Here is a 13,304-nt window from a genome sequence, read left to right as displayed (position 1 = left end):
AGCTTTTGATTGTCTCTGAAAGTGAGTGAAAGGCATGTCATAAAATCAGAGTAACTTAGTAACTTGCATATAAAGCGCTAGTGCCAAAGCCAGAGTGCTGAGATTCAGCCATCTCTGAACTGTCACACTATAAAGAAACTTGCATAAATTAATTTTTAGTTCAGTGCACTGGTGCATAATTTCAATTAGCACTAATTGAAACAGTTGTGAAAATCCCTAATACAACATTTAAGATGCACTCCTGTTAACCTAAGATTGTTTTTCGGTTTAGAGCTCCAAGATGTGCAAAAAGACATTTAGGAGAATGTATTATGACTCTTTTCACTGTAATATGTTTCATTTTTTCCTTCAAACGTGACTTAAATGTGACACATCAGTAAATACAGTCTGGACAGAACACCTTGATATTTTCTTTTGTGCAGGCCCATATTCCAGATGGGAAATTTATTTATGTCAGGCTATTAATCTCCCCGAACAGATGTACTTACTGAATTTTACATACTGAGGACATACACTCTCACTGAAGCAAAATAAGAAAGAAAAACTAAATTTTTTTTTTGTTTAAACATGTACACAGGGTAATATTAAAAAGACCAACAATATAACATTAAAATGTAATTCAAATATTTAGAATGGTTGGTTACCTGCAGGACCTGACAAAATTTCAGTTTTGAAATATATACGTCCCTGAGCAATGGTACAAATAAAATTTGGTTTCAGACTGATATCTGTGTTATTGTTTTGGTTTTTAATTTTACTTTGGCAATTTCATCTTCTTAGATCCAGGAATTCACAGAAAACAGCCTTGGCATTAACGCCTTAAATACAGGAAAAGCTATGGCTGCTTTTTCACAGACAATCTGTGTGGCAGAGGCCCTTAGCAGAGGAGTGAACTCCTGAGAAAAAAAGTTAACTGAAGAAATTGTGATGGTTAAGGTAGTTTTCACATCTCTCCTGAATGATATGTTAAATCTTGATTAAAAATACTACAAATAATTCCTTAATATAGCTAACCCTAAATTCTGGAAAACCAAAGAATCACAGAATAGTCGAGGTGGGCATGGACCTCTCAAGATTTTATAGTCCAAACCTCTGCTAAAGGACCTTCTACTGCAGCAAGTTGTCCAGGACTGTGTCCTGTTGGGTTTTGAACATATCCACAGATGGAGACTCAACAGCCTCTCTGGAGAAGTTGTGCTTGTGTTTGACCACCCTCAGATAAAATTTCAGATAAAATTTCCCATTTTTAAAATTTGTGCCTGTTGCCTGCTGTCTTGTCAGTGTGTACTTATGAGAAGAGTCTGAATCCCTCATCCACTTCCTCCTATGTACTGGAAATGATGTACTGGAAAATTAAGTGACTTCCCTAAGTCACTCAATGGCTTAAATAATGACAAATTATTTTATGGCAGAGCCATTAGCGTACAATAATTTTCACATCTTATTTCACTGCATATGAAAGAGGTACATTATCTACACACAGGGAATGACATTTGAAAATCCATGGCTTTGTGATTGATCATATTCCTCACCTTTACCTCCTTTCACCTTTAATTAAGACAATGTTATTTTACTCTTTCATATATATCTAGCACTAATATTACAGTTGTTTTTTTTTTTAATAACCTACTTTACAGTACTCCAAGCATACCAGAAATCAGCATTTAAGAATATTACTTATTTTTTAGCTTATCCTGAAATAAAACAAGTGATCTATACACAGCTAATGAGAGTATTAGCATGCATGGTCAAACTAAATATTCTAAACATCTATTCAGAATTATGGCATTAAAAATCAACCTTCCAGCGTACACGCTTATTCTGACCAAAACTCCTACACCAGCTACAAACTAGATCAAAACAAGAAATACCATAGGTTGTAACCACAAAATACAACTTCAGCATCAAGACATTCTTTAAATATAATATAAAAATTTTATTTTAACAAAAAAGTGTATTGAAGAACCTATTGGAAAACTTGGTCTTAATTCTTCAGGATGAGCTGCAATTTAACAAAATAAAAAGTTAGAAACCACCATGCACAAAGAAAAAGAGAGGACAATCAAAATACTCTCTTGCCCATTTCTAATTCTGTCATCAAAATTACAGGGTTGCCAAAATCTGAGTTTGAGCCTATTAGTACTGAATTTGGAGAGGGATGTTTCCAAGAACAGTATGCAAACCTCCCTCTAGGGAGCTGCAGTATAAAGCAAATGGTTACCTCCTAATGAACAGCTTAAGATATGTTTAAAGCTGACTTTTCGGAAAAAAATAAGAAATTTTCATTATGTCTTCTTTCATTGCGTATGTTGGTTGTGTGGGACTGCATGTAAAAATATATAGCTTTTTGGCTAATCATATACCTCAGTTGTACTTTGATTACCAGGAATTAGAAAGATAACATGTACTGGGTGAAGGTTGATAGGATGTAATATTATATATATATATATATATATGTTTTTCCCAATAGTCTAACTCACGACAGGCCACGAAAATGTAAAAATTTAGAAAAACTATTCTAAGCAGAAAAAACACGAGAAAACATGAAAAATTTTCTTTCTTTCCTCTTTCTTCTAACAACAGCTCAAGAAATCTATAAGAAAAAAAATTAACATACTCTTGATAACATTCCAAACAAATCAGGACAAAAATGATAATTTAAAAAATAATCAGTTATACTTTGCTCACTGTATTACTCTGAATCTATCTTTGAGAAGCTACAATGTTAAAATGGATCAGTGTGCCTCAACAAGCAAAGGAATGAGCTGGTTCTACATATGAAAATGTCAAAGGTGGAAAACAGTAAAATATCCAGTACACAAATGTGCATTTTTCACACAATGGGAATGAGAGGAATGACAGGGATTTGAACTGTTTTTGATAAGTACTAAATTTATTTCTAAATATGCTATGAAAAATTTGAAGAGAGCTAAGGTATCCAAAAGCAAAAGAAAACATTTCATTTTAATTTAAGAAAACTTCACCAAAAAGAAATCTGCACTTAATGAAAAAGCCATAAATGTTGTTTTCTGACCTGGCCTTCTTCCAGATCTTTGGTTTAGCCACTAAACTGAACAATCCATTGTTTTGTTAGTTCTACACATAATTTTACATCATGGAAAATATCCATACAGATAGAGAGTGCTGGTCTACAGGTGTAACGTGAGTGACAAAGCAATGGCATAGAGCTGAAAAAATTGGAGGAGGAGGGTGTTTGGTTTTTTTTTTAGTGAGAACAGAAACTCCAACAAGATTTATTAATTTCCAGCACTCTTGCACATTTCTTGGGCAAGTAACTTCTGTTTTTCATTATGCTTTGCTCTCTCTTCTCCAGTTATTCAGTACATAAACTTGTGGGGTCTGGAGACCATACAGATATGCTGCAAGTCAAAAGGCCACAATTCATTTCTTTACCACAAAAAGAAAATATAGGCAACAAAAAACCCCACTCAAACCAAAACAATATAGAACATAAACCACAAAAAGGCAAAGAAGATTTTCATAGCTTACGATAACAACTGAGTTTTAGATCTGCATAGAAATAACAAGATTAACAAGAATCAGTGAAGCAATTAAACTGTTGATTTTCTCCTAGATCAAAATTGACAGACCACAGCACATATTCTTGTAAATCACCTTTTTTTCTCTTACAGTAAATATTTGGGGATGAAATACTCATAAATTAAAAACAAATAAACACACAATTTTTATGGCATAACAAAACGCGAAGAGTTTATCGTATCAAATTATTTGGTTTCCCTTTGGAACATCACCATTTCCTGAAAACCAGGACACCACAAGAAACTAGCACAGGACATATTTCAGTTGAAGTCATAACTACTGACTACTTGTTATGCAAATCCCTATGCCAAATGAAATGGCAGTACTTGAAAAGGAAAAAGCATACACAGGATATCACTTTTCAATTAAGTACAATTTGGATTGATGCATCAAAGAGCAATATAATCTTCTAAGTAGTTTTTAACAGACCAACAGAACTGACTTGGCCTTTGAATCACTATACCCTACAAAAGAAGCATGTTAATGATGGTTGCCATAGAGCTTGCATTTACATACACTCACTTTCACTTCTACATATTTCATTCTGCATAATGTCATTCTCAGAATACCAGCAAAGATAAGACCTCCTGTAGTAAGAATACTTGTGAGCGTTTGTATAGACATAGAAAACAAGCAAGACAGATTCACATCGTGCATACCACAAATAAATTGTGCCTCTACTGTGGATACATCACAAGCTATATATTTATATCCATCTCCAGTATATGTTCACCACTGAAGACTAGCCCATATGGTACTCAGAATTTATAGACATGACAAGATTCATTTGGAGATAGCTGCTAAATACAACATTATTAATGCAGACACTTTGTTTTAGTTACCAGGAAAAGACTGGCTATGAAAGAACGCATGAAAACGGTCATCTTTCCTCTAAATTTACTACTAGAGGACAGCACAGGGCCAGTGACTGTTTCTCTGACTCTGAGTACAAGAGCTTTCTTTTACTAGTGCTTTGTAAGATGAAAATATTCCTGTGATATCCATTACATCTAAAATCATGGAAAGAATCAGACCGGTCAAATATCAGCTCTATAAGCTATAGATCTTGATTGTTTGAAATAAAGTGGATAACTGGTAAACATTTTTTAGTTTGATAGATACCAGTAAGTTTCATAGATTGAGTGTTAGGTTGACACAATGAATGTTCTCCTATTTAAAATATTTATCATGAAAGAACTGACTGATCACACACCCAAAAAGAAGAGATGGTCTTGCTGTGTTGCATTACAACATTTAAAACCTATATAGATTGTCAGAGGATATTCTTGGCCAGTTCTCTGTGCTTGTGAAAGGCACAGGATGAATCCCAAGTTATTATGGTTGATAAAGGCTGCAGTGGACAAGACCTTGGGGTGTTTTGAAAAGCAGTCTGTAACTCAAGGTCAAGTACACTGAGCTGCTGTTTACCAAGAGTTGCATCTCTGCTCTGCAAGAGGAATGCATGCACTCACTCAACAGCACACCACCACCCTGTCAACAGTATGAAATGAAACATGTAATGTATATTCAAGGGAAATGAGATTTCCCCCCCACACTTTCTTTACAGAAATTAAGCTCCTTTCTAATTGTTTTCAAATTACAGTTGAAAATTCAGCTTTTTCTATTATTTGTTCTTTAAATTGTGCTGTACAGTGAGAGTACTTATATTACTTCCCTCCCCTCTTCCACAGTACTTCAGATATAGCAATAATCAAAGATAAATAAAAATGTGTTGTTCAAAATATTTTGTGAAAGGAACTTTACTTTTCAAAGTTTCACCCTTTGTTTAATTTAAAATGTGTGAAATACAAGCTCTTAGAAGGTTTCATTCGAACTGGAACTCAACTGTACTTAGTACTCTGAAGTTCAGAAATCAAGAAACACAATTTGCATCAAGCTTTTCATTTGCTTACTCCATTTGTTCAGTACCCTTTCCTACATGACATTTGATAGAACATTAAAACTCTATTAGCAAACTCATCAATAATGTTGCTGTCCATGAATGACCTTGGCAATCTTTTGCAGGGAAAACTAGATGAAACATTTCTACTCATGCAAGCTAGATATAATTTCAGATAAGGTTCTTTAGTAATTCAAAAACCATAGGGAATTCTCCTCACAGAATGTGTCATTTTAAAAGTTAGTTTTAATTCAAATGAACGTATTTGCTTTGACATAAACAGCAGATCTAACGAATTATACTGAGTCTTGGAAGAGAACTTCATCTGTAGATACGAAAGTCTGCCAGTGGACTTCCTAATGATGCTTAAAGCAAGTAGTAACATGGTGCCTCACCCCTCCAGATAAACTGGAAGAAAAAAATATTCGTCCAGTAGTTCTGGAAATGTACAACTAGCTCTGAGTAAAGCAATAGAAAAGACAAGAAAAAAATTCTCTTCAACTTCTAGTGCTGGTATCATGGAATATATAAACTCATGCAAGACAAGGACAGAAGTTTTTATATTTGATTAAGGCTGAAAGACCAACCTTGGCTTAGTGTATCAGCAGATTAAAGAGCTCATGCTCACGGTATCCTCATGTAGGGAGCTGCCATATTTTGCTTAATACTAAAGAAGGCACTAGGGAGAAGCACCGAGGACTGAGCAATGAGTGAGGGTCTGGCGTACTAGGCTTTATCTCTTTGGAGCCTGCAAGTAGTGACACAAAGGAATAAAAGGAGGTAAGGTGAAAAATCAAGTGATGATTTTGCAGAAAATTCTATTTCCCAGTAATTATGAACATGTTCAACCAGAGAAAAACTCCTGAAGCAATTTGACACATGGTCTCTACTGTCCTTTTGCACCTCCCAGTCTCCTCCCCATTCTGATTACAGCATAGAGCTACATTACACCTCAGAAAGTTCAGATGAATAGATTACTTTTAGAGCTTTTCAACAATATTTACCCTACAAAAGTACTGTCAAGCCATAGTTTCCACTGTGATGCAGAATCAATTCAAACCACTTAATCACCACACTCTCTCCCCTTATGACAGATTTTTTAGAAGCATCTCATATGCATATTTTTTTTTATATATGGACCTGTCCTAATGTGGTCCACAGGGGCTGTTGTGACAGACTGATGGAGTACAGCACACAGGTACAAGTCACAATTATCTGCAACAACAAGGCACTTCCTCAGCTGAATGCTCTCCGTGGCTCTGCAGAATCTTCATTAGATGTGAAATTCATCTTGGATGTCATATTGCATGGAGGTGTATGATGGGTTACAGAAGATCAACTGTTACGTGCAGTTTATTTATACTGAAAGGGTTCCTACCTTCCACAGTAATTTTATATGAAAATGAACTCAGGCTAGGGCAGTATTCATTCTTCTAGTATCACCTTTATAGACAATGATTGTGAAGTTAAAAAAAAGTTTAAAAACAGCCTTGTCTACTCTGTGTATTTTACTACCCATGAAAAGTCTTCTCTTGTGGCCCTTCAAAATCTGGAACGAAGAGTAAGCAATATGTGAAGTGTCAGAATGGTGAGATTTTAGTTTTATACTGAAAAGCTGCTTTTGCAGCCACCTACTACCAAGCCAAAGTATCTTTGAAGTCAGCAACTTTTCTTCAAAATTTTCACAAGATGATAAACAGAAAGTGAAAAAGCCTCTGAGGTCTCTTCACGAAAAGTGAGGAAAAAGTTATAACTTCTTTCTCATATTCAAAACCTGTGGCAAAAGACCTCAAGTGTTTTCCTAATAACAATCTGAGAGTTGCAAAAGAAGCACAGATGATGAAAAAATCTTTTGGTTAAGCTCTAGTGCATTTTTTACATTATCTCAAACAGAAATAGAAACCCTGGAGTATTACAGGTGTGTAAACGACTTCAGTACAGTGCAATAAAAAGCTGGTGCCGTATTTTTCTTCTTTCCATTCTTTTAATCTTTTCAAAGAAGATAGTCAAGTACAATATTATGAATTCCTTGAAGCCAGGTTATATAATATTTTCTTCTTCAGCAAAAATGAATTTATATTTTTTCATACATTTCTAGAAATACTTAATATGCGATGCCATTTAAACAATCGTCTGGTGCATAATGTGGCTTGTATAGGGATTCATGTCTGCCCCTAGTGTAACTCTGGCAGCCCTGGCAAGCTGGGATGAGGGAGCCTGTATTTCCTCCGCATCCCTCCTGAGCACACTGCCTTCCCCACGGAGTCCTTTGTACCAGGGCATGGGGGAGATCCTGTGGAAGGTGGCTGTGGCTGGCTTTCACATTACCAGAAGGGAGATTATTCTTGTCTAGAACCAAACTGTGCGTCATCTATACCCTCTGCTGAGTGTAATGAGATCTGAGTTCAGTAAGATTTTCACTCAAAAGGGATGAAGCACATTCATGACAGATAAAGCACACATGTTACTGTAACACAAATTAAGCTAAAGCTACCAAAGATTACTAGATTTCTCAAAATGAGCTTTCTTCCTCTACAATGAAGCATACTCAATGGATATCAGCGATCTGTAAATTGACAGCTCACCATAAAATCAAAGAATATTTTCCTTCTAAAGGCAAAATCTAAACATTAGACTAACAAATAAGAATTTTACCATTAATTTCAGCACATTTACTGAGAAGTTTTAGCCAGATGATGCAATTCCAGTGTCCTATGTAAGAATACCCTGAAAATGTCCTACAAAAAAGGTCAAAAACTGCGTAAACCATTAAAACATTTTCAAGAGGGCGGGGAAAAAGAAAGAAAAATAGCAAAAAAAAATCTTGGGTAACTGGACATACTTTCAGTCTGAACAAAAATTTGTACCTTGAATGACTAAACTGGCTCTGGCAGCTTTCTCTGCCTGAATTTCCTTCCCTCTCACTTCAGAGCCAGGTTTGTACTGAATATTTCTGTTATAAGAGTTTGATCTTTTCTCAAGTGTCTGAGCAGAAGGAACTAAATTCTCCACTAAATATAAAGCTTTGTGTGGTACATAGCCGAGGATTCAAATAAAACACTGGCTTATTTTAAAAGCAAAAAAGTTGACCTACGCACACAAACACTAGGATGTTTTAGTTGTTTTCTCTCTGATCTGCAAAGCTAGGATAGAATTCTAATGAGAAAGGATTTCTCTGCTCTGACTTTCAAAGCTTCCTGTTTATGGGAACATGGAATCAAAGTTGTTCAAAGCATTGCGATACCTTCACCTATGGTCTTCACCATAAACAGTAGGCAAGTTGGAATAGAAATCTATAAGGAGAAAGGGGAAGATAAAGTTTACCAGCAGGCAAAGCAAGCTTTATTATACTTCAAAGAAAATCTCTGTTCAGCTAAATTTGGTAAATTAATTTCCTATTAATAGGAGTATGGTGGCTTTTTGATTTTGCTTTTTTTTTAGAAACTGAATATATTTTTAACACCACTGCAAGTATAACTGAATGTGTATCCTATTTACCTCAAACGTGAGAAGAAAAGCTTGTGCAGTATAATCCCAAACAGGCAACTCACAAAGATCACTGGAGCTGTAACGGTTCTTACATGCCAGACCATGAAAATATATATAAATCAACAAAATAATCAATTTTCCCAGAAGTTTCTGTTTCATTCGAATTAAGAGTTACATTTCATTTATTTTCATTTATCTTTCACTGTTGGTTTTTCAGATGGTGCCCTCGGATGCCAAAATCAGCATGTATGATATGGCTGAGTAAGGTATTTGTCCATGCTTATACTCTATGTTCTGTATCTGGAGTACAAGATTTCTCTTCTGTAAAATTACAGATGTACAAAATTCAGACTACTGGCAACGGCATGTCTGATCAGTTGCATGCTTGATGCACTGTTATATGACAGTGAGCCATCAGCTGGAAAAGCAATTCAATAATGTTTGAAGTGCTCTTTTATGTTACCGGACCACAGATAATTTCTGACAGGATTTTTAGAAGAGGTTATCATGGCAAAGGTGTCAGAAGCTTCAAAAATAAAATTATTATGGGGCATTATTCTGTACAATACTCACAGTTATTTTACCTTTTTATTAAGGCAAAATGGCAGGCATTTTTTTCTAGCCTGCAAATAATCTCATGCAGGGTCAAAGTAAATTTTTAAAAAGCACAAGACATGACAACTCTAAACTCCATTCAGATTGCACAGGATAGTTTGTCACTAAAGTTGTATAAAGAATTATTGTACAAGAAGGTGAAAAATAATTAAAATGTAGTTAACTAATCTAATATTGAGAACAATCATTCTCTGGCTGTGATGTGACTCCATTATTTTTCAATTTTTTTTCAATTAAACCTGCAAAATACAAAGATATCAGATTTGGAATTTGAATTATTTTTGCTATCAAAACATAAGACTCTCACAACCAACTGAGGAGTCTTTTATGCCTTCTTTTTTCTACCTCTGACAATAGGTTCAAGGTCTCTCACATTTCCAACAAAGCCACAGTTGCTTCTTGACCTTCACTTCCACAGAAATTAGTGAGAGTTGAGGGAAGTGAGCCTTGAAGCATAGGGTCCCAGAAGCTCAAATCATAGTAAATTAAGTTGTCTGTAGTATTCTACTGATACAGAAACTTATAACCAATGAATTTTTAAAAGGAAATAGTGAAAAGATTCTTCTTTGTTAGTTGAAAATGCTCATATAATGTAATCTATGTAAATCACAGCTATATAAGTGAAGAGCAAAGAACTTTGAAGAGTTAATCCATCTCCATGCAGATTGCATGATGGTGTGTACAGCTTCTTTTTATAACACAGCGTATGAAAGCAAACTGAAGAGAAACACGTACCACAAAACAAGAATTTGGATTTATTAAACTCTTCCATAACCATTGAATATCATCATACTGCATAAAAGCAGTTCTAATATTCACTTGTCAAAAATCCTCATACAGAATGCCTCCTTCTCCCCTCTTCGCTCTCGCCACTTGAGTACACTATTTCTGCAGAGTCAACTATTTTATTGTGTTGACGGTAAACAATGATCCAGGAATGACATTCAACATCTTCTAAAAGGACAGACTGTGAAGAGAAGTCTATCAAAAAATACATGAAAGATCCAGACTTGCTCTAACATTCTTCCCCACTACTACATACCATTTGCTAGGAAGCAGCTAAACACTCATTTTTTTCCCATATACTTAAGGGTTTCTCTTTTCCATTCCTTTCTGTTTATTTCAAATCTGTTATTCAAGTTTTAATTATTTTCAATTATCTTCTAGGTTTTTCTGTGCAAGGTCTATTCCTCTGCTTATGCAATTACCGTGGCTAGCATATGCATAATACTGTGTAAGATTTTAGTTTAACCTAATAAGTCTCAGCAGAAAATATAGATGTGGCCTTCAGTTCCCCTAGAGGACCCTGGCCACGTGTCTAGCTCAGCAATTCTGCAGCTATGAACACAGTACATAATAACTGTTGTAAACCAAGTCTTTTTGTTGAGAGGAAACCCCTAACCCTTTCTGGTTTGTATGTTACTCTTCTCCCTGAGTTTGGCCACAGTGAGACTGTGTTTGCTGTCTTTTAGCTTTATTGCAACAGACACAATGAAACTGTGAACCTGCTCTGCAAAAAACAATTTAGACATGACACGCTTCCTCTGTCCTGCCTGCCCCAGGCCTGGGTCAGACAGGAAATGTTATTTTTGAGAATCTGGCAAAATGTATTTTGTTTGTTTGTTCTACAAAGGTAAAGAATCAATAACAACAAGAATGAAAAAGGTCAGACCAGGCTCCTTAATGTCATCGTGCCAACAGGAAGGTCAGCACAGGAAAAGTTTCGAGAAAATTAAATAAGCAGATCTCAACATGTGGAGTAGAGCACAAAAAAAGTCATACACGGAGCTGATGTGAAAGGCTCTAAAGACAATGCAATGCTTCCCTCTTGACTTTGGTTTGAGCTCATATACCATTGTAGACACAGGAGAATCAGGGGGGGAGGCAAGTTGGTTTTTTGCTTTTTTGTTTGTTTTGTATTTTTACAGGCATGCTCTTGCACATATGCACATACAGTTAAAAAGCAAATATATGACATAGTTCTGATCCCACTGAAGAGCAAAGAGATAAGCATAAACCCATTCCCGTAGCATACATGCAGCTAAACTTTAATGAAAACCCTTCTGTGCCTAGCATACACTACTGGAGATGCAGTAAGTGAATGTTTCCTAATTATATAGAGATTGTAGCTTATTACAGTGCAAAAACATCCACCATACAAGTAAGAGCTCTATAAAGGGTTAGCATCTTGGGTTTCCAATTTTTCTAATTCAATCTTTAAAAACTCTGTATTTGTATTGTATGTTGAGCTTCAGCTGTGTATTTCAAACTTCTACAAGAAAAGCCTCCTTTCAATCATACATCTTCATAAACAATAAGTTTTATTTCTGCAAAATATACAGGAATATTACTATGCTGAAGCTGTAAGTACGTGAAAGTAGTCAGAGCACATGGTATAACTGCTTTCCCAACAGAGCTTCTTGCTGAAGCAGTGTTGTAAAATAAAAAGTTGCTATGTCGTAATGAACCCAACCTAGTTTCTGAACTGTTTTACTGAAAAGGTATTTTAATGCAAGACTGGTTATAAAACACTATTAACATTCAGATTTGTAGGGTCATAGCCCAAAACCTATGTAAATTTCAGCGGTCTTAAAATTTTAGGAGTTTTAAGATCCTTCCTGTGACTCCTTTCCAATGCTGTATTGAAAAAATTTCCTTTCTTTGCAATGACAACACTGTGAAATAGAGCTCAGGTGGAGCTAGCAGAGCTCAGGTGGAAGAGAAAGGTGCATGTGGAAAGAGGGTCAGGTCACTTGGGAAAAGTACAGGAATGTTGTCAGAGCATGCAGAGATGCAACGAGGAAGGCCAAGGCCCACCTGGAATTGAATCTGGCAAGGGATGTCAAAAACAACAAGAAGGGCTTCTTCAACTACATCAGCAGCAAACAGAAGACTAGGGATAATGTGGGGCCACTGCTGAATGAGGCGGGTGTCCTGGTGATGGAGGATGCAGAGAAGGCAGAGTTACTGAATGCCTTCTTTGCTTTAGTCTTTAGTGCTAAGGCCAGCCCTCAGGAATCCCAGGCCCTGGAGGTAAGAGAGGAAGCCTGCAGAAAGCATGACCTTCGCTTAGTCGAGGAGGATTGTGTGAGAGATCACTTAAGCAATCTGGACACTCACAATTCCATGGGCCCCGACCACTCCCACGAGTGCTGAGGGAGCTGGCAGATGTCATTGCTGAGCCACTCTCCATCATCTTTGACAGGTCGTGGAGGACAGGAGAAGTGCCCGAGGACTGGAGAAGGGCAAATGTCACTCCAGTCTTCAAAAAGGGCAAGAAGGAGGATCCAGGGAACTACAGGCCGGTCAGCCTCACCTTCACCCCTGGAAAGGTGATCGAGCGAACCGTTCTGGAGGCCATCATCAAGCAAGTGGAGGAAAAGAAGGTTATCGGGAGTAGTCAGCATGGATTCACTAAGGGGAAATCACGCTTGACCAATCTGATGGCTTTCTACAATGGTGTGACTGGCTGGATAGATGAGGGCACAGCAGTGGATGTTGTCTACCTAGACTTCAGCAAGGCTTTCGACACAGTCTCCCATAACATCCTCCTAGGGAAGCTGAGGAAGTGTGGGCTGGACGAGTGGTCGGTGAGGTGGATTGAGAACTGGCTGAATGACAGAACTCAGAGGGTTGTCGTCACCGGCGCTGAGTCTAGTTGGAGGCTGGTGACTAGTGGTGTCCCCCAGGGGTCAGTACTGGGCCCAGTCTTGTTCAACTTCTTCATCAATGACCTGGA

The 13,304-nt window shown here is 36.7% G+C and overlaps 1 protein-coding gene across 1 annotated transcript in view; it reads right to left on the bottom strand.

The window, feature by feature from the left end:
* Positions 1-13,304, bottom strand: part of MALRD1 (MAM and LDL receptor class A domain containing 1) — a 285,631-nt gene that overhangs the window by 96,382 nt on the left and 175,945 nt on the right. The gene's annotated exons all lie outside the window — the stretch shown is intronic.

This window comes from Opisthocomus hoazin, chromosome 4, assembly GCF_030867145.1.
Source record: "Opisthocomus hoazin isolate bOpiHoa1 chromosome 4, bOpiHoa1.hap1, whole genome shotgun sequence".
NCBI lineage: Eukaryota > Metazoa > Chordata > Aves > Opisthocomiformes > Opisthocomidae > Opisthocomus > Opisthocomus hoazin.
Note: the sequence above shows the minus strand (reverse complement) of the source record. Positions and strands in the feature narration are given on the sequence as shown.